The following is a 23914-nucleotide window of genomic DNA, read 5'->3' as shown; positions in this document are numbered from 1 at the left end:
GATGATGGATCTTCATTCTGGTCTAATGCACTAAGCATGAAGGCCAGTTAAGATTCTGTCCTAGATCCCCTTCTCTTCTTCCTCAATACTATTTTGCTTGGTAATCTCTGAAGCTCTCAAAACTTCAGTTATTATCTCTATTTACATGATTCTCAGACTGATTTATCTACCCCTAACCTCTCTCTCTTGACCCTCCCCCACCCCCAGTCTGATATTACAGTCTATTAGACATGTCATCCTTCCAGTCAGGTTTGCAGCCTATGTACCAAGTTCAACTCTTCATACACTCATTTCATACAGCAGCAGCAGCAACAATAAAATGTCTAGTATTTATATACTATCACTATGTCTCAGGCACTATACCAAGTACTTTATACAAATATTGTATCATTTGGTCTTAACAACCTTTATCATTCTGTCTTTACAACTGGGGAAACTAAGTCAAATAGGGGTTAAGTGATTTATCCAAGGTCACATAGCTAGAATGTGTCTGAGGCTACATTTGAAGTGAGGTCTTTCTAACTCCATTCCCAGCACTTTATCCATGGTGCCAATTAGTACTGCTATATTTCTGATCTTTTTCCAAATGTTATCATTTCGATTTCTACCATAGTTCTTATATGTGTCTTCTCCTCCTCTATGACACTGTGACCACCTCAGTGCATGTCGTCATCTTCTCACTATTGAAACAGTTCTAGTTGGCTTCCCTCCCTCAAGGCTCTCTCCACTCTAGATCAGCCTCCACTCAGCTATCAAAGTAATCTCCATAGAGCACAAATTGGACTATCAACCCATAAGACATAAACTCCATTGCTGCCTCTTTACTTCCAGGATTCTTTTACCTTACTCTCCTCCAATGACTCTTCAGTCCAGTAATACTGGACTCCTCACTGTTTCTTGCAAAAGGTACTCTCTCTTCTAACTTAGGACATTTTTTTTTAAGTTTTATTGATGTGCTTTGTTTTTAAATTGAAAAAAAATTACAGAATACTCACAGGTTATGACAGGTTTCTTGCAACAACATAACACCAGTAAAGTAAATGTAATAAAATTGTAGTTGTTCAGTCACTTCATGACCCAATTTGGAATTTTCTTGACAAAGATATTGGGATGGTTTGGCATTTCTTTTTCCTGCTGATTTTAAAGATGAGGAAAATGAGATAAACAGGGTTAAGTGACTTGCCCAGGATCTCACAGCTAGTATGAGTTCTATGCCAGATTTGAATACAGGAAGAGGAGTCTTCCTGACATCAGGCCAAACACTCTATTCATTGTGCTACTTAGATGTCCTGAGTAATACAATGACGTGAGCTAAAAGTATTTGCAATATTTCACATTTATAATAACCAGTACCTCTCTAATTTTTTAAATTGATAGAAACCTATTCTCCTTCCCGTCCTTCACTCCACTGGGAAAAAAGAAAAAGAAATTTCTTCTAATTAATATGGCTGATCCCTATGCATGAAATGTTTTCTTTCCCATCTCTGCCTTCCAGTTTCTTGGGCTTTCTCCAAATCACCTGTGAAAAGAGAAATTCTGATTAAAACCTTGATAATGTTACACTTCGTATTGTTCAAATTGGTAAAAACAATAAAAGACAGAAATAGTCTGTGTTTTGGAGGGATAGGAAGATAGGCACTATAGTAATACACTGTTCATAAAACTGTGAGTTGCTCCAACTATTCTGAGAAATAATTTCAAAATATGTAGAAAAAGTGATTTGAACTGACCATACAACTAAGCATATACCAAGAGAAGATTAAGTAAAAAATATATAGCAAAATATTCAGTGCATACTGCCAGGCCTAGAGGCCTGAGGGCTACCCGAGTCTTACCTTACCTCTATCTCAGGTCTTCAGCTGGCCAAACCGGATAAACGTATGAGAGAAGAGACTTTCCAGAGTTGAACAAGGGTTAGGCTTTAGTCAGGGTCTCAGTTACATGTGCAGGGGAAGCTCTTCCTTAGGAGGGAGAGAGAAAATCTCCCAAGGAGGCAAAGATTTTATAATAAGAGATTGGAAGCAGAAGTGTAAGTGGGGAGAGAGAGGGAGGGGAGAGCGAAGAGAGGGAAAGGGAGGAGAGGCCTTCTGTCTGTCAGGGCCCCTCCCGAGCTAAGCGAGCCTTCAGGCTTTCCTGATCCTAATTAAGCTCTCCGGCCGCATAGTTTGCACCTGAATACCGTGCCTGTTAGATAACAATAGGTGTGCCCAGATCCGGGACAGTCTCGAGAGGGATGCTCCTCCCATCACGTTTCTCACGGGAAGAGGCGGAAATACACGAGATTGCTCGGTCTCACTCCTCAATTCCCTGCTGTTTTCTGGGGGGCCTCATGAGAACTCTAAGATTTAGAAGTTCCCACCTTTAACCACCCAAGACTGTCCACATGGAATTGAGCTTCCACCCCCAACAGCATACCATTTTTTTTTCAAAACAAAAGCTGGAATCAAAGTGGTCATCAATCGAAAAATGGTTAAACAAATCATTGCCCATTTGTGTAATGTTGAGATGATAAATATGAGTAACCCAGGGAAACACGGCAAGGCATTTTGAATTAAATCAGAGTAAGTAGAACTAGGAAAAACGTGATAATGATAACATTTTTAAAAACCCTCAAACACCTTGTAATTATTATGAAACCTCTTGGTCATTATAATGACCAATTATAGACATGAGGAAATGTATCTGTCTCCTTTCATTGTAGAAATGGAGAGTTATGGATATAGACATAACATGTCAAATGTAGTTGGTATTTCAGTTGATTTTAACTTTCTTTGTCTGAAAAAGCAAATAGAAATTCCTGCAATTTCCTTAGGCTTCATAGCATCACAGATTGAGAGCTGTAAGAGACTTTAGAGGTTATATAGTCTAAGGCCAGCATTTTCAAAGAGAGTTTCTGATATAACATGTGCAGTTATTCTTTAACAAATGAAATTATACACCCCTAGTCTCGCTAAAATTTTACATTCATAAATATAAAGATCATTGTAAAGTACTTTTGATAGGTGTCAATTGCATAACTGCAATAGAAATTAAAATAAAATGTAAAGGCTTTGGGGAATTATAACCACTATCTGAAAGGATGAAAATAAAACTAAAAAAAAAAAACCTGGTAAAATTCAAGACTAAAGATTTTTTTCAGAGGAAAATTACAAATGGGAAAATAATTGCTAGTACAAGTATTGTATAGATTAGAAAGGGAGAAAGTGTCCTGAATTCCTAGATCTAGATTAACATAGGGTACTTACAGAGTACTTATGTGGAACCATTGATTAAAACAAATGGAGAAGTTCTGAATGCTGTGGATAAGTTCACTTACATTGGTAGTGTACTTTCCAGGAATGTACACATTGACAATGAGGGTGATGCACACGTTGCCAGAGCTATCTCAGTGTTTGGAAGGTTCCAAAGAAAAGTTTGAGAGAGAAGAGGAATTAGACTGACTACCAAACTGAAGGTCTACAGAGCCATTGTGCTGACCTCATTGTTGTATGCCTGTGAAACATGGACAGTCTACCAGAGCCATGCTAGGAAATTGAATCGTTTCTATTTGAACTGTCTTAGAAAGATTTTGAGGATCACCTGGCAGGATAAGGTACCAGACACTGAAGTCCTTGCTTGAGCTGAACTAACAAGCATTCAAATTATGCTTTAGCGAGCACAACTCTGATAGGCTGGTCATGTTGTTTGAATGCAAAATATGAAAAAAAACTCCTTGAGGTCAGGAGCTGCTTAACTTTTGCCTTTGTATCTACAGCTTATGTAGCTCAGTGCATTGCAAAGAATAGATACTTATTCACTGTGTGTAGAACTTGTTGAAATTAATTTCCCTCTTCTCGGACTCAATTTTCTCATGTATAAAATGAGTATAGAAAGACAAGTTCATTAACTCAAAGACGTGTTATGGAGAAGAAATGAGATAGTATGAAATGCTGCATAACTGTAAAATGTTACAAAATATAGGCTATTATTAGGAGAATAATCAGACAATGCCCACTATACAACAGCCCATTGCACCATGCTATCCATGTTAAATAAGAGAAGACAGTTTTCTATAATGTAATTGGGAGGAGGCATCCATGAAAAAAATTACTCCTGTGGATATTACAAATAATTTTGGGCTGTTTCTGCGTGCTTAGTGAAAGGATGCTCATTTACATGATTATTGAAGGTATCACTTCTAATCGGTTCAAATAATTGTCATTCATACCAAGTTTGCCAAGGATTACCATGTAGGTAGTTAGTAGATTGGTGGTCTAACCAATCTGGTCAAAATAGACATGGGAGAACATAAAGGAAATTTTTAGCTAGAAGGGAAACCATTAAGATCATCAGGTCCAGTTCCCATTTGAGAGATGAAACTTCTCACATTTAAGAGATGAAAAATTTGAGCCATGAGAGGTTAAATGACCCATCCAACGGCACACGACTGTTGATAGAACTGGGTATAGAACTTGGATCTAAACTACAGGCTCTCTTTTCTTTATCTGATACCATTCTCTTGTGGTTTGTACATCATGTCTGTAGAAAAAGGGTGGGAATGTATGGCTTCTTCCACTTTGTAAAGACTCTTTCTCCTACAAGGCTACCTCTTTCATTCCTGTCAGTCAATTTATTATCATCATTTATTAAAAACTTACTAGGTGCCAGTCACGGCAATGGGTGCTGGAAATAACGAAAGCAAAAATGAAACAAAATACTCTCGAGGAACTTGCATTCTATGCAGAGATACAGTCTATACCTGAAGATAAATGCAAAAAATAATTGAATTATATACCAAGTAAATTTTGAGAGAAAGGAAAGGGCACTATGAATAAGGTAGATTAGTAATGGAGAAAGATTTCTGCAGGAGTTATTGCAAGCTGTCTATATCCCTACTACTATCACTGAGAGGCTCTAGATAGGTCTGAGTTCTCAGGGCTCCTGTAATCCTGAAAGTGGCAGAAAAAGGAAAAAAGTAGATGAAATAGCTAAAATTTAGGTCAGCCCATGTGCAGCAATGTGATGATAGTTGTCATTCTCTCCACAATAAGTGAGAAAGTAGTAGAATTGGAAGGAAGACTGAGTTAGGAGGAGAGAAGTTCTAAGCAGAGATGTAAGGGTGCGCAGTATGGTCATAGTGGAATTTCACAGCTACTTATCTTGTATCACTATTGCCCACAGGGTGACTGAAGAAAAATAACAACAGAGAAACTAAACATAAGAATTGCTCTAGGGATATTCTTGATCATGATCTAAAAGAAACACTAATATAGGCAACAAGGGATAAGAAGTTACTATTAAATTTTCTGTTGCTATTGTTCGGTTGTTTCACTTGAGTCTGACTCTTTGAAACCCATTTAAGATTTTCTTGGCAAAGAGACTGTAGTGGTTTGTCATCAACCTATCACCTACCTTGGCATACAGGTGAGGAAACTGAGGCAAACAGGGTTAAGTGACTTGTTTAGAGTCACACAGCTAGTAAGTGTATGAATCCAGATTTGAACTCTGGAAGATTCCAGATCTGATCCTCTATCCACTGTGCCACCTAGTTGTCCATTATATTTTCTAGAGATCCTTCTACAAATTCCCCACTGGGTCTATTTCTCATATTCTAGAGTCCTTCCTTAAATTATTCAAAGTAGTTATCAATTAATCAGGCTGTTCATAATTTATTCCTTGATCTTACTACATGAAGAGCCTACCCCATTTTATTTTTTTTCAATTTTATATCTGATGACATACTTTATACCACTTCTCAGTTCTAATTCTTTACAGTATATTGTATCCTGCTCACATCCACTGTTTAACCTGCCAATTGCTTTTAGAGTGATCTTCAATTTCAAGTCTTCAAAGACATTGCCATACATGGGTTGTCCAAAATTCTTCCTGCTCCTTCAGCTACTTTTCCTCTAGCTATGTCTTCAAAGGTTATAAAAGCAATGAGAACTCAAACCCATCTAAGGCCTTTCAGCAACAGAAGAAGAGAATTAAACACTTTCAGTCCTCTACACCAATTCTCAATTGTAATTTTTGGTAATTCTTGGTTGCAGCCTACTCAGGCCCACTGGTATCTTCAAGTTAAAATCTTCAAAGATTTTGATGATACAGATAGTTGGTATAGTAACTAGAGGTCAGCCTAGAGTCAGGAAGACTTGAATTCAAATTCAACCTTAGTCACTAGCTGTGGGGATCCCAGGCAAGACACTTAACCTCTCTTTGTCTCAGTTTCTTCAGATATAATATGGAGAAAATAATAGGACCCATCTCCCAGGATTGTTGTGAGGTTCAAACGAGATATTTGGAAAGTGCCTATCACAGTGGCTGACATGTAGTAGGCATTATTATACACATATGTATATATATATGTATATATTCATAGCATATAAAAGTGTGTAAATATATATATATATACATATATATTTGTGTATATATACGTATGTACACATATATACATACACACAACTGTATACGAGTATATAGATGTGTTACGTTTTTCAGTCATTTTAAGTTTGCTATTTCCTTTTCCAGACTATATTACAGATGATGAACTTGAGACAAACAAGGTTAAGTGACTTGCCCAGGGTCATACAATCAATAAATACAGCTAGGTGGTGCAGTGGATAAAGTGCAGGAGTTAGGAGGACCTAAGTTCAAATCTCACCTCAGATACTTGACACTCACTAGCTGTGTGACCTTGGGCAAGTCACTTAACCCCAATTGCCTCATCTTTGGTCATCTTCAGTCATCCAGATGAATATCTGGTCACTGGATTCAAATGGCTCTGGAGGAGAATTGAAACTGGTGACATGCACAGCCCTCCCTCACTCAAAAACAAAGTCAAGTGCAAGTCATGTCATTATTTCTCTGATGGCATGGTCTTCTTCGGCAATGAAAGATGAACACACAGACACACACACACACACACACACACAACTAATAAGTGTCTGTGGACAGATTTGAACTCAAATATTCCTGACTCTAAGCCCAGAACTCTATCCACTGTGCCACCTAGCTCTCTGTGTGTATGCATAAATGTATGTGCACATGTACATATATATGTCTATGTTACTAGTATACAAATAGTCGGTCCCATTATTATTAGCATTTTATATGATTGACAATCATATATCATCAACAGAATTGTTCAGTTTTTGTAGGGTTTTTTTCAGAAGATTTTTTTTTGGAAGTGGCTTCTAAAATATTTGATGTTACCAAAAAAAGTTATTATCCCATGCCATATATTCTCTGCTGCACCATATCAACTAATAGTATAATTGTCTATAGCTATGAAAAATGGTAGCCTCTAACTATCAGTGTTATTGAAGAATAAAGAGTTAGACTGGCCTCATAGATGACACAAAATAGCAAACAATAGTTACAGGAGACTGAAGGAAAATAAATGTGGAGAAAGCAAATAGAAGAAGTGATTTAGTGATATTTTTGAATATCATTTGAAGTAAACACTAGTTAGGAATTAACAGTGCTTATCACATATTATAGATGACACTCCCCCCCCCCCAAAGTAATGGAATAAGTCAAAGGACACTGGCATATCATTAGGGATCAAAGGGAGGTGACATAGAGCAATAGAAAGAATGGTATACTCAATATTATAGGACTTTCATTTGAATCCTATTTCTATTACCTGTGTAGTTTATTATCTAAAATTCATTTATAGTGTTTTGCTATGGTAACGGCATAGCGTACCAAGAGGAACAAGTCTTATGCCTGACCAGCAGGCTGCTTGTCCTCCTGTGAAGCTCATGAGTAAAAGAATGAGGTGGGAGAGCGGGTCAGGAAGCAACTCCGATTTATTCAAGCAAGCACTCTGGTTATATAGTCTCTGCCAGTCAGCCCAATGAACCAAGGTAACACACACAAACAAACCTGAAACTACAGTAATGAATACAAGCCAGAACTATAGTAACAAACACAAACCAGGGGTGGGGCCATCCCTTCCAGCGCCATCTTGTTCACCCTTCCCTGCTCCGGACTCAGTTTACCTGATGTCCATCAGTGTGGCTTCCCGCATGGTGGTCAGCGCCCCTTACAGTGTTTGTCAGGAAACTGCATTGCTTTCATTTGAACTATCTTAGGAAGATTCTGAGGATCACCCTGCAGGATAAGGTACCAGACATAGAAATCCTTGCTCGAGCTGAAGTGGCAAGCATTCAAACTTTCTTCAGAGAGTTAAACTCTGATGGGCTGGCTATGTTGTTCAAATGCAAAATGTATGCTTGCCAAGAAGACTATTTTATGGAGAACTCACATGAGGCACTCAATCACAAGGTGGTCAGAAGAAGCAATACAAGGACAATCTCAAGGTCTCCCTCAAGAACTTTGCATTTGACTGTGTGACATGGGAGACACTGGTACAGGACCACTCAGCATGGCATGCCCATATCAGAAAGGGTGCTGTGCTATAGGAGCAAAGCAGAATTGAGACAGCACAAAACAAACGTAGGATGTGAAAATTTGGAATAACCATCCCAAATATTCACAGACTATCTGTGCCTAACCTGTGGCAGAGCACTTCGAGCTCATATTGGTCTGATTAGCCACAGTTGAACACACTGAAACTTCACTTTATCCTGGTGATGTCATTTTGGTATTCTTCAGAATCTAAGGACAACAACCAACTAACCCACCAATAGTGTTTGTGCCCAAGTTTATGTAAGTAGAGATTGTTTGCGTCCAGAATGTCCTTCTGATCCCTCAGTAGTCACTTTCACTAATTGGCCAATAATAGATCCCAGCCCAAGCTTCACTTGCTCATTATTTGGGTTTTGATGGCTCAGAGTGAGTGTAAATAATTATTTCTCTTTTGGCCAGAAACTTGGAGGATCTTCCTCTCCCAGACTGATTCTTCTGTGAAGGTAAACTAGGCCATCTTTTACCTTAATTTTTACCTAGTCTTTAGTCACTGAATGTGTTTTCCTCAGACTAACTGAGACCTGGGAAAGACCTTAACTTAAAATGGTCTTTGAAATGGCCAGAGTCTCCCTCTATACCATTGTCAGTTGCCTTGACCTATGTCTTGTCATTGGACTTTGATAAATCTGGGGTGAAAGGTAAGGCTGATGACTTTGCAGAACTCTGCCTCACTTAAATCCAATTCACCTGCAAATCAAGACATCACCCTCCTGATGTCATTGGACTGACACAACTACTCTTCAGAAATGACAGAGACAGCTTCAAAGAATTTTGGATCCCTCAGGTCCTAGACTCACCCAAAACATTCTCCTCTCACCCAGGTTTGGTTTTGGGTCCACTCAAGCTTGTGTTCCCAGATTCTCTTGTGTTTGACTTCGTCCAAATTTTATTAACTATTTATAATTACTGATATGCGCTTCAATTTACCTTTTTCTCTTAGCAAAATTGCTCTGCTACATGCATGCATGTGATTCATGTGGGTGTACCTTTGCCTAATACTTACATAAAGTAAACGTCCCAGAGCCTGGATAAGAGGGAGTCACACCTTCTTTCTCAATTACTCTCCTCTATCAAATAATGTAATAAATGTTTCTCTAAAGCTATTTTAGATTTTGGGGGTTTGTTTTCATGAACAACACTCACATGACCTAGGATAAGTCAGTTTAATTTTCCTGGACCTTGATTTCTTCATTCACAAAATGAAGAAGTTGAACTAGATCTATAATTCTATTAGAGAAGACAATGAGAAAGATTATCAGGATTCTCAAAGATAATCATTTATCATTTCTAGGATTGTTATGTTGGTCATAAAATATGTGATGGTTATATCATGATGTAATATTTTTAATATTAAATTACATATTACATTATTATATTAGATACATTCTAATTCAATTCAACAAATACTTGTTAGTCATATGCAACTCATGTCCCTTTCTATGGTTTTATTCTGGCGAGTCTATGGGTATGAGGAAGATAAAGGCAACTGCTAGGGATGTGATGAGTACCTAACAGAATGTGGGGAATTAAGAGCATCTGAGAACCCAAGAAAATTACAAAGGTTCAATGCAATTCAATTGAAGATGTGTTTACTGGATTCCCAGTATCGGACCAATCCTAGGTTAGATGTTGTGCAAGATACAAAAGGGTTATAAAATTTTTGCCCTTCCCCCAAATAATTCAGAGTGTAAGGGAAACTAGAATCAAAATTCTCAAACAAATTATATAGTAAAATAAATGATTATTTGGATAAATAGCAAAGTAAATCGTAAAATAAAAAAAAAAGTTCCAGAATTTCAGAAACAACTACTCACGTTTTATGGGAAAGAATATAGTACTGTAGATAATTCACTACCTTCTAGAATCAGAGAACCTAGATAGAAATTCTTTTTCTTTATAATCACGAGTCACTTGACTTCTCCAGTCCTCACCTGTAAATGAAGGGGTAACATTAATGGCCTCTCATTTCCCTTTTGGTTCTTGATTTATGAGCCTATGAACAGATGATTTTTAGACTTACAAAGTGCTTTTATCACAAAAACACCATGAGAGATGTAAAATCAGGACAGTATAGTAGATCATATACCTGGAGATGAATTTAGTTGGATGGGGGGCATGTGAACAGGCTAAGACAAGAGGGAAGGACATTCCAGACAGGAAAAACAGAAAAAGCAAAGACAAAGAGATAGAAATAAGCATGGTTTTTCAGAGCTACAGAGACAAGGACAGAGAGAAGCAATTCCAGCTTTATTGTGCAAAACTAGGAGACATTAGTAAAGTTTTTGTGGGTGTTGATAGTGCTTATTACATGGGTAGAGTATATCAGAATTTCCCTACTTGAACATATGAAGGCATTTTAAACGAATTTTATTTGACAAGTGATTTGGAGCTAACTTAATGAATTTGTTGTAAAAGGCACAAATAAATTGTCCTCACAGTCATTTTCAAAAAGTAGAACACACTCAGATTCAGTGTGTATAGGAAAGTCACCTTGGTGTTAAATTGTGTGCTTTTATTGCCCTGTTAAACATAATCTGTGGAATCATGTAATAAATCGGCATGAATACACCTTATAAATAATGCAGATAACTCTCAAAACCATAAAATCAAAATGTGCCTGATATTACATGATTTATTTTTCCATATTATTGCCCAAACTCAAGCACATTTAACTTTCATTATTAAATTCAAGATGAACAAGTTTGTCTCTAAAAAAATGTTCCATTAATTGTCGGTCATCTCCTTGTCACTTTCTATACTTTATCTTTCTAAGATTAGGTTTGAACCCTGTAACTTTAAAGCAGAAAAATAAATGATGCAAAACTTTCATGCTCATTTACCTCCTAATTACTTCATATTGAAAGTTACTCCATCAAACATCTATAATGATGAATTTTAAAAGTATACAATGGAAACAAAAATACTTCTGGGACCAAGTTGCAATTTTAATAAGATTAATATGAATGATATCTAAGTTTCCATGTAATTTATATAACGTTTGGGGTTAAATCAGAAGAATTAAATACCAAAGTCCATCCAGAGTGTTTAGTATTTTTAAATAATGTATTTCAATCAGAAAAATCTTCATATGGTCAAATATTTGTAGTGAAAATTGCAGATACTCAGTGTTTTAAAATCTAGTTCTTTTGGGAAAGATAGTACATAGTTGAACATCGCTGAAGCATCTAGGTTAAATATCCTTTTCTTTTATGGAGATACTAACAGGATTTAGGGCAATTGGGTAATACAATTGATAGAGTGTCTGGCCTGGAATCAAAAAGATCCAACTTCCTGAATTCAAATCTGGTCTCTGAAACTGACTAGATGTGTGATCCTTGGCATGCCATTTAATCCAATATGTCTCAATTTCCTCATCTGTAAAGTGAACTGGAAAATAAAATGACAAACTCCAGTATCTTTGCATATAGGATTACACACTGATAAACAACTGTCCAACAGGACTTACTTAAGGGCAAATGCTGACTTTTACTAATTGGCACTCAGAAAGAAAATATGCTTTTAAGTATGCCCTTAAATTCATTTATTTTTCTAGAACTGGAATTTCATGGATGTAGCAATTCAGATATAAAACAATTATGAATCACTTGTTTTGTATAGGGAACTCCTAGTGGGAAAACTGTTTACCTAACTACACTGGGGCACTGACAGATTAAATTACTGTATTTGAAGTCCTGAATAACAGCACTTTAGTCCATTTTATTTCCCTTATAGGTGTTCGATAAATATTTGTTAATGATATTTTTTTTTGTTAGTTGTTGCTATTCAATCCCATGATTTCATCAGTGGAAAAAAAAAACTATGCCAAGATTGACAATTCCACTGACATTTATAGTCTTGGAGAGATATGTGGAGAAATATGAGATTCAGTAATTTGCTAAGAATTACATCACTAGTATGTATTAGAATCAGATCTTGAATTTAGGTCTCCCTGACTCTATTACCCTTTGATGACTCTCACATTTTTGTTATCCTAGGAAAATTGTTGGGGGGAAAAGTGATGGATATATTTACCTATTGTCTAAGAGAAGTTTCCATTAACTTATCTAATAATCTTTGCTGCTGTCACTGGTCTGATTCCAGAGGCAGCTTTATTTTTAAAGTTCAAGCTTGACATTCACAATAGAATAAAAATCATTATTATACATCATATGTACAAGTATAGTAACATGGAATTTTCTCAACATTCCCTGGATGTGTTTTAAATGTTTAGGGTTCACTAAGTCAACCATCATTTCTAATTTGTAATAATTGTTTCCTCGTTGTCTGTGGTTGTTAACTCAATTTATTTTTCTTGTCTTATTGCCATAGCAAGCATTTCTAAAATCATAAATAGTGGTTGGAATAACGGACATCCTTGTTTTAACCCAGATGTTATTGAAAATGACTCCACTATATCCCCACTATGTAAAATGCTGGTTCTTGGTTTTAAATAGATGTTACTTACCAAAGGTCTATTTATTCTCACGTTTTCTAGTGTTTTAATAGAAATAGACGTATTTTTTCAAAAGCTTTTTTGCATATATTAATATAATTATGTTATTTTGTCATTCCTATTAATAAAATGAGATACTGTATGAAAAATATTTTAAAAACTTTAAAGCCAAACGTAAATATTATATTGAAATAACTCTAAATTCCTGCCATAAACACAATCTAGTCAAATAAGACCCCTTGACGTTCTTCATTGTACCCTATCATTTTATGCCTCTGCTCTTTCTTGAACTTGAATGAATCTTCCCCATCTCTATCTGTTTTACACATCTTTCAAAGCTCAGCTCAAATGCTACGTCTCCAGTGAAAACTTCTGACTTGAAAAGAAGGGAAATGAAATCTATTCAACAAACATGTGCCAAGTGATGTGGAAAGTGCTAGGGGTACAAAGCTAGAAATGAATCAATCAGTACCTCCAATTAGGGACAACATGATCATAAGCAGGAAAGCTCAAGGCACATTTAGAGAATGGCCAGCAGTCTATTTGGTTGAAAAATGGAGTATACAAGGAGATGCAATGATAATAGAAGGTTTTTGAAAACCTCACTTCGGCCTGGGAGTTGTTCTTTCATTTGAAATCTGGGGAAGATCATTCTGAATAATCAGAAAAACCCTTACCAAGTATGTCTCTGTTTTATGCCTTATTTCATATGAATAACCAGTACCACTGAATAAATGAGGTATTAAGTTTTTTTTTTTAAATAGGTATAAAATACTTTACAAATGTTATCTCATTTGATACTCACAACAACCCCATTTTAAAGTTGAGGAAGCTGAGGCAAGCAAAGTCAAGTGACTTATCCTGGTTCACACAGCTATTATCTGAGGACAGATTTGAACTCAAAATTTCCTGAATTAAGGCCCAGAGGTATATCCTGACTTAAAAGATAACAAAAAGTAGTCCTTGCCATCATGGAGCTCACTGGGAGGGATGAGTATTAAAACCAAAAATATTCATTGGACAAATGGGGGTAATTTCAAAAAGTAGGCACTGAACTATAAAAAACTTCTTACAGAAAATGTGATTTTGGTTGATTTGTTGGTTGACTGTTGTCTATTGTTCTTGAAGAGGACCAAAATGACATCACTCCCTCAAGTACAGTGTGTTCAAATGTGGATGATCAGATTAATGTGGATTTAGAAGGCTCTTCCAAAGGTCAGGCACCAATAATCCACATGAACATTTGGAGTGGAAATGCTTCTAAATTTGTACATCTCAAATTTCTTTTAAGCTTCTGGAATTCTACTTTATGAATAAAGCACAGCACCTTTCTTGATGTGGGTATGCCATCCTGGGCAGTCCTTTGACAATGTCTCCCATGTTACATGATTAATTCAAAAGTTCTTCGGAGAGATCTTGAGAGTGTCCTTATATTGCTTCTTCTGACCTCCATGTGAGCACCTGCTTTTTGTAAGTTCTCTATAAATTAGTCTTTTAGACAAACATGTTTAGCATTCAAATAACATGGTCAGTCCATCAGAAGTGTATTCTCTTCAGTAGAGTTTGAATACTTGGCAGTTTATCTTGAGAAAAACACCTCAGTGTCTCATACCTTATCTTGTCAAGTGATTTGCAGAACCTTCTTAAAACAATTCAAATATAAGTGATGCAATGTCCTGGCATGGCACTGGTAGACTGGCCAGGTTTTACAGACATACAACAATGACATTAGAACAATGGCTCTATAGACTTTCAGTATTGCAGGTAGACTAATACCTTTTCTCTCCCACACTTTCCTTCAGAGCCTCCCAAATATTGAGCTAGCTCTGGCAATATATGCTTCAAATTCATCATCTGTGTGTGCATTCCTGGACAGTATACTGTCAAGAGAAGTGAACCTAACAGCATTCAGAATTTCCAAACCAAAGATTTGTAACCAAAGGTTGCATTAAGGATGGTGTGGTGCTAGCTGGTGGAGTATCTCTGTTTTCTTAGCATTAATTGTTAGATAAAAATTAACACAAGCAGCAGAGAATTGAGCCTTGCTTTGTTGCATCTCAGTGTCAGAGGCTTCATTAAGTACACAATTATCTGAGAACAAAAAGTCATGCACCAACTCTCTCTCAACTTTAGTCTTGGATTATTGCCTTTCCAAGTTAAATAATTTACTCTCATTGTGGTAGCTAATCTTGACACTGTTTTATGCATTCAAGAAGACTACTATCACTGGACTGAAGAATATGTGGAAGAAGAAGAAAGTCTAAGAAAAATAGAAAGGTCAGATTACAGAACTCTGAAAGCTAAAGAAAGGATTTAAATTTGATCTTAGATGTAACGTGAAGCCACTAGAATTTATTGAACAGAGATGTGTTGGAGGAAGTTGGCAGAGAATATAGTTGGATGTGCATTTTAGAAACTTCCTTTGGACAACTGAGTAGAGGATGGATTGTAGTAGGGAGAGACAAAATAAGACTAATGAGCAGATCATTACAATACTCTAATTGTGAAGTGGTGAGAGTCTTCCCTAGGGTGGATAAATGTCAGAAGGGATAAAAGAATTTGTAGTAGAGATGCTACAAAATTAGAAATGACAGGACTTTACAATGTATTGGATAAAGAGAGGGAGAGAGTGAAAAGTGGAGGATGACCCCTAGGTTAATGGTCTAGTTGACTGGGAGAATGATGGTACTCTTTATAGTAATAAGGAAGTTGGGAATAAGGGAGAATTTGTGGGAAAAATAATAAATTCAGTTTAACATATGATGAGTGTGAAATGTCTATGGGACATCTGGGGCAAGATTTTAAAATGTAGTTTTTGAGGTGAGACTAGAGAAAGGTTAGGGCTGGATAGAAAGATCTGTGCTGCTCTAGGTAGTGAGAATGTTTTTTAAGTGATCAACACCCTCAAGAAGCTTAAAATCTATTGGAAATTATGTATCCACAAATAAGGTAATTTTAAGAATAGGAGAACTCTAACACCTAAGATCAGGGTATATTTCACAGAAGAGGTGTTAGTTGAATTGACATTTAAAGGATAAAGAACTTTGAGAGAAGGAGAAAAAGGAGTACAAGCTAGGCATAGGACATAACTTATACAAATACACAGTATTAAAGACGAAATGCTCATTTTGGAGACATAGATTTTGCTTAATTACATTATACAAAAGTGAATAACTGAAAATTGAAAATACAGTAGAAGAGATATATTGGAGCTGGATTGTGGAGGGCCTTCTATGCTAAGCTAAGAACTTTGTATTTTATCTGAGAGGCAATGATGAACCACTGAACTTTTCAAGAGCATGGGAGTAACATCGTCAGACTTGTGCTTCAAGAAAATTATTTTAGTATATGTGGAAGATGGATCCAATGGACAGATATTGAAAAGAAGAAGACTAAGTAGGTGACTGTGGCTAAAATCCAGCTGAGATGCAGGTTTAGATATTGGATCAGTTGAATAGAGAGAAGGAAAGAGATATAAAACCTGTCAAAAGAAAAACTTACAAGACTTGAAAACTGATGTGATATCTGAAGTGGTGAGAGAAAAGTAAGAGCATATAACTATTGGTGACTTGAATGATGACAATGCTTTCAAGAGAAATAGAGAAGTCTGAGAGGCAGAGTAAAGTTAGGGAGAGGAATGATTAATCCAGTTTTGGATATATTAAGTTTAAGGTGCCACTGGAATATACAATGGAACTTTCCAGCAGGGACCTGACAATTTTAAAGTGAAATTCAATAGAAAGATTTAGACTATGTAGTTATAGACATCATATTATATGCGCAGAGCTAATCATTGGAGCCATGAGAGCCAGTGAGAGGCTCTCCATCAAGAGAGGGAGGATAAAATGAGGAGAGGAGTGGCCCTGGCAAAGAGCTGAAGACATTTACCATCACCCCCAACTCAGAGGGTGAGAGATGGATGATAAATTGTCAAAGAAGACTGAAAAGAAGCTATCAGACACATAGAATATACAAGAGAGTGGAGTATCACAGAAACTAAGGGAGACCAAAAGATACTAAAAGAATACCTAATCAGTAGTGTCAGATATAGTGTCATAATGGTTTAAAAAATATAAGAACTTAAAAGCCTTACAATAGTTAGGAAGCACTAAAACTTCACCAACATTTTTTCCATAGGAAATCTGAATAAAAATTGAAATAAAATTTCATTTTTTAGCTCTTGCCTCCAAATCAAGAACAAATTTGGTGTTCAGTCACACTAGATTTATAAACTTCATGTATCTCAAAGGTATTTTTTCAAAATTTTATAGGACCTTTATATGTGAATGTTAGCTAAAGCTCCATTGATCTTGCTGGATTGTAGTCAATAACCAAAAAGCACTGAATATGGAAAACAAAGCAGTTTCTTTAAAATGTTAGAGCTATAAAATATGACTATTATAAATACCAAAGCAGAAAAATGTAAGAGGTTTAAAAATCCATGTTTAGCCCTCAGGAAACACATTTGCCTGCAACTTTTTCAACATCCACAAGGGCACAGATGGGAAAAAGAAGGGACAGGAATGAGACAGACAAAAGCATCCTCTGATCATTCTTCATCATTTTGTTCATAAAACACCTCCTTTCAGGGGCTAAATTGTCCGTGTTCTCATACTTAAGTGCTAGGAGTGATTTCAATTTTCACATTGGAAGATGTTCCAATCAAAGCAAATAATTCAGTTCACCCTTCTGGTCATGGGAGTTTGAGATTAAGAGTACCAGGGTGTTCTAAGAGAATGATAAAATGTCTTCTGCTTTCTTTTTTTTTTTGCAGTGTTAGCTCTTTTATTATTTTATACCTAACATCTTTGCTCAGACCTTACTTTCTTCAGGAAAAGGAACCAACTTTTGTATTTTTGATGATATACACTAAGAATTGAATGGAAGCCTATTTGCAAAAGTTCAAATGTCATCTCATCAAAGAGGTCATCATTTAATGCTTCAATTAGGTTAGCTGTGAATTTCTGCCTTGATTTTTTATGTGTTTAAAGGGATTTTATAGACACATGTATCATAAATTGTCTTAACTATTCAGCGTGCAAGGAATTTTTCTCAGGAGTTATTATTGTATCTTTGCTTTGAGAGTTTATTGCCCTAGATAACTTATATCTATTTAAAATCCCTCATTCTCTTTTCTAAATGATATTGCAGTATGCCTGTCTTTCATAGCAAGCAGGTACTTCAATTGCATGAGTTATTCTAGGATATGTGATATGATTTTAGGAAATTGCATTAATTCTTCTTGGTCATTAGCATACCATTTGTTTGTACTTCAATAAGTACTGCTGGAAAGTAATTAATAAATAATTGTTGATAACTTCACATGAGAAATGACAAAAAGTTCAGTTTCCGAGAAACCTGAAACTCGTATGAATGACATAGTGAATAGAAGGAGAATGCTTTATACAGTAATAGCAACTCAAGATCTTTGAAACACTTAACATATTTAATTAGTATGATGATTACTTCTGATTTTACAGGATTAATGATGAAGCATGCTACCCACCTCTGGATAGAGTAGTTCTGTACTTTTATGTTGAATGGATTGCATATTTTTGGAGATAGCCTATATAGAAATTGCTAGATGGCACAGTGGATAAAACATCAACCCTGGAGTCAGGCAGACTAATCTTTGTGAGTTCAAATCCAGCTTCAAACACTTCTTTGCTGTGTGACCCTGAGTAAGTCACTTAACCCTCTTTTTCTCAGCTTCCTTATTTGTAGAATGAGCTGAAGAAGAAAATGGCAAACCACTCCTGTAATCTGTGGTGAAAAAACCTCAAAAGAGTTGAGCACAACTGAAAAAACAACTTAACAAAAATATGGGAATTTATTTTGTTTGTCCATTCACATTGTTAGAAGGGCGTAGGTTTAACAGGGGGAGAAAATGAAAAATGTAAGTGTAAATGCAAAAAGAAGAGAAGACTTAAGACTGGAGTGTTGGTGAAGGTTACCCAGTTTGTCTTGATATCTCTGTGGAATATGCTTGCAGAGGGTGAAAACCCCATCAGCTGGTGACCACATTTCTGGAAAACTCCATCACCTGGTGACTACATTTCTGGAAAACTCCATCACCTGGTGACCACATTTCTGGAAAACCCCATCACCTGGTGACCACATTTCTGGAAAACTCGATCACCTGGTGACCACATTTCTGGAAAACTCGATCACCTGGTGACCACATTTCTGGAAAACTCGATCACCTGGTGACTACATTTCTGGAAAACTCCATCACCTGGTGACCACATTTCTGGAAAACTTCATCACCTGTGACCACATTTCTGGAGAAGATCCTCTGCACACTTCAGTGGTTGGTTGTTACATGACAGGTGTATAGCCTATTTTAGGTCCAATGCTCAAAGCCTTTTCAGCTTTGTAACAGTGTCATATCCAAGCCATGATGATTCACTGAGGCATAACTTTAACAGAGGGCACAAAAAATAACTAAGTTTACATGTCTGTGAATATATGCACTTCCTATCTTTCATATTTTTATTTTTAATTAAAGATTGACTTTCTCCTAGCTTAAACTTTGAAACTACATCAAATTCCACAGCTCAGCCCTTGTTCAAATTTCTGCCTGCTGACTTGCCTCTGCATTACAGGCTGGTGCTTATCTTTCTAATGATGGTACTAAGCCTTAATTGGTTAAGGCTGCTCTGATCACATCTGTGAAACACCAGTTTCTGGTTTTGGAGTTCTGAATATTCTTTACTACGTGACTCTCAAACTTCTCCCAGGAACAAAAGGTCACTCTTATTAGAAGGCTACAACCTCTGAAAAATTGCATATGATTATCACACAGAAGAGCTGCAAATAAGTATCACACAGATGGCAGTGAAGTAGCAGGAATGGTGTTATGAGTGGGCTGCAACAGATATAGAAGCTGTGATATCATCTAGACCATCTCGTACAACAGTTAGCAATGGATCAGCCAGCCTATACTCAAAGACTTCCAGCAATGCTACAGGCTTTTATGTGGTAAGTCTAATGATTACTGTCGGTTTTAAACCTCTAGTTTTTACAAAAGTGTTTTGTTGCTTTTATAAAGCTGAAATCTGTCTCTGTGATTTCTACCCATTGGTCCTAGTTCTATATTACACAGCCTGTGTCTCAAAGAAAGGTTTGTCTAGTTTTCAGTTTATGACTTTATGTGTTCCTGAAAGGAAACATGACACTGTTGAAATCTTTATAATCAGCTATATACTCTGAAAAGTAATATTGAATAGGAAGAACAGAATGAATTTGAATACTTTTGACCCTTCATGAACCCAAGATTCTCTCTGAAATAAAGACCCAACCTTTCAATATCTTTAAATTCTAGTATTGTGGTATGGCTGTAGGTCATGAGATACCACATTCTAAATGTCAAAAGTAAGGATTACCCCAAAAAGAATGGAGATGTGTAAACATGGTGGATATGAGCAGGCTTTAATATATTTATAAACAGGTGGCTCATCAGTGAAACAAAACAGCTGATTTCTGAAGTAGAAATGCTCACACTGAAAATTTAACAATGGATACTCACAAATCAGAGCTAGCTAGGGCTAGCACACCTATGATTGAAAGTAAAGAAATTCTAACATCTATTACTGTTTTGTTAAGTAAAAGACTAGTGAATTTTTTTTTCTGTGTAATCTGAAGGCTCTATCCATAAAATCAGTTTACTAAACAATTATCACGTAATTATGTGTTGGACAAGGCACTCTGTGAGGTGCTGGGGTTGTGTAAATACTTAAATGCTTTTATGATTTCATTGATTTGGGTATTTCTGAGCAAAAATTGTGAGCTGGTCACATGGCTGGCTACAGGAGATATTCCATGTACCTCACTGGTATCCTTACAATCTCCAAAGAAAGTAGGAAAGGCACTTTGGGTGGACTCCTGTTGCAAATTTATGAGAGTACATTGGTCAGGATTGCACAGAATGGGCAGCTATAGGTGAGTATCATTGGAGGAAGGCTGAGGGAATGAAGTCATCTGACTGGAGGTCTAGTGACTGTGGGATAAAACCAAAAATAATAGCTGGCACTTATAGTATTGTGGGAAACAAAGGAAGGAGTTTCGTTTCCACAAGGATAAAACTCCTCCTACCTTTGAGTGATAGCAGCTAATCAGAGTTGTGACCTAGTATGATCAGGTAAAAGGTCAGAAGTTTGTGTGCAGGTCTGATGAGCAGTTCAAGGGGAAGCCTATAAGAGAGAAGAACATGACGTGAGTTGTTCAGGAAACTTTTACCCAAAGATGGTGTGGCAGGAATTTCAACCCTGGAACAGTATAAAGGGCTTGCATTGGTCTGAAAAACTGTAGACTTCCTGTAGCCTTCATTGGGAGCTACTCATTCATTCAGGGGAGATGAGCATAAAAATTAATAAAAGCTTTCCTGATTTCACAACATGTATTTTTCTTTGTTTAAGGTAAGCATGGTTCTCACAGTTTGGGACTTGTTGAGCTCATTTCTCACAGTATGCTTCAAGGATTGCAAAGTTCTTTACATCGTTATCTTATCTGAGCCTCATAATACCCTATTTTTTACTTCATTTTCATACATTCTCCAGGAATAATGGGTGGAGAGAGGACATTCACATTTGTTCAGGCACTATACTCTCAATATTATTGCACAGTGGGAAAAAACTGCATGAATAGGTGGCTTAGGGTTGCTGTATAGTGTATCTGTGGTTATGCTTGTTTGGAATTGTTTTAGTCATAAGGAATCAATGTGTTTTGACAAGAAGTTGATCATTTGTTTGGGGATGAACTGTTTGTTTTTTTTCGAGAATAGTAAGGAGGTCAGTGTCACTGGATCAAAATGTGTGGAGGGATGCAAGGTATAAAAAGACTGGAAAACAAGTGATTTGCGCAATGTCTCCTAGCCAGAATATATCAGATTCTGACATTGATTCTGGGTCTTCCTGATATCAAGTCTGATTTCAGTTATCAACTTATCATGCCACAGTTGCTTCACTTGATTATATGATGCCTCTGCTCCTCTGCACACAATTAAGTTGTAAGTTCCTTGTGGGAGCAAACCATGTCTTACACATCTTTCCCATAATTTTTAAATTGTCTCTCCTGGATCTATTTTCCAGGTTAATTGTTTTTCCAATGAAATGTTTCACATTATCTTCTATTTTTTCATTCTTTTGTTTTTGTTTTTTGTTTTGTTTTTTTTTGTAATTTCTTGGTTTCTCATAAAGCTTCCATCTGCTCCATTCTAATTTTTAAAGAACTATTTTATTCAGTGAGTTTTTGAACCTCCTTTTCCATTTGGCTAATTCTGCTCTTTAAAGCATTCTTCTCATCATTGGCTTTTTGGTCCTCTTTTGCCAATTGCTTTAGCCTATTTTTAAAGGTGTTCTTTTCTTTAGAATTTTTTTTTGGTCTCCTTTAGCAAACTGTAGACTTGCTTTTCATGATTTTCTTGAATCTCTCTCATTTTTCTTCCCAATTTTTCCTCCACCTCTCTTACTTGATTTTCAAAATCCATCTTGAGCTCTTCCATGTCCTCAGACAATTGCATATGTATTTTGGAGGTTTTTGGTGCAGAAGCCTTGACTTTCTCTAATGGTATGTATTATTCTTCCTCATTTTAAAGGATGGAAGAAAATACCTGTTCACCAAGAAAATAGCCTTCTATAGTCTCATTTGTTTTCCGTTTTAGGGCATTTTCCCAGCCACTTACTTGACTTTTGAGTCCTTTGTCAAGAGGAGGGTATACTCTGGGGACCTGTAAGTTCTCAGTTCCTCCAAGATGGCACAATCAAGGGAGAGGAGTTTACTTCTCTTCTGGCCTACGCACTGGTCTGGGAGCAACCAAAAACTTTTCTGCCCAGAATCTGAGAGTAGAATTCCCTCTCCACATCCTCCTCCAGTTCCATCACTCCAGGGCTTCTCCTCACCCCTGGGTTGCCACTCAGGGCTGAGATACAGATCAGTGGCTCAATTCCCCCAGGGGCTTTAGACAGCAGGCTCCAAAAATGGACACTGCTGCTGCAGTGGCTGTTGCCAGCAGTCCAGACAGTGTTCACTTCTCCTGGGTGACAGAGCTTTCTCAATCACCTTTGAAACTGTCTTTGGCATTTGTGGGTTGAGCAATCTTGGAGCTGGGACTTGCTGCTGGTGGCTCCCTGAAGCCTGTTACAGGTCCTGGCCCTGCCCATGCTAGGCTACACTCCACTCCATGCCCTGTGTGATAGACTTTTCCTGTCATCCTTCCAGGCTGCCTTGGACTGGAAATCTCTTTCACTCTGTTGTTTTGTGACTTCTGTGGCTCTAGAATTTGTTTAGAGTCACTTTTTACAGGTATTTTATAGGCTACATGAGAGAGTTTTTACAGGTCAGTCTTTCTACTCCTCCCATCCTGACTCCAACCCTGCCCCATCTTTCCTTAAGCACATAGAAGGTTAAGAAAGTTTTCCTGAATAAATAATCCAAATTCCTTGTTTTATAAATAGAGAGGCTGAAATTCTGAAAAAAAAAAAGGTGTAGATATCCTGAAGGTCATGAATGAAAGTTAGGTCCAGTGCTTTTCCCCTTCCTATACTTTGTTAGTATATTCATCAGGGCAAGAGAGCTCAGGTTTAGAGCCAGTTGTAGAAGAGGGGAAGATATTACTCTTTCTCAGCTTCACACTTGAGGAGAACAACCACATATTGAAAAAGAATACAATCCATAACAAAGAACAGGTCATGGTAAGAGCCTCTGGGAAATAAAGCTTAGGAGCAATACTCTGTCCACAATAGGTCCTTTATAGATGTTTATTGAATGAATGAGAAAACAATGGTAAAAATATAAGAATTTCAAAATAGAATACCTGTCTTGCTCCTATGCTATTCCCAATCAAACCCACACTTCTATAGATGTCTCCAGAAAATTTGTAATATGGTCACATAATAATGTGAGATCTAGAAGTCACCTTGAAAATCACATAGTCCAAGAGTTCCCAACTGCCTGACAATAACAAAATTTTAATGGTCTCTAAAACTCCGAGTAGTAAAGGTACTGTATAAAATTCTCATTATTTTATAAAACACACGTATGTATACATGT

This window comes from Notamacropus eugenii, chromosome 6, assembly GCF_028372415.1.
Source record: "Notamacropus eugenii isolate mMacEug1 chromosome 6, mMacEug1.pri_v2, whole genome shotgun sequence".
NCBI classification, from domain to species: Eukaryota; Metazoa; Chordata; class Mammalia; order Diprotodontia; family Macropodidae; genus Notamacropus; species Notamacropus eugenii.
Note: the sequence above shows the minus strand (reverse complement) of the source record.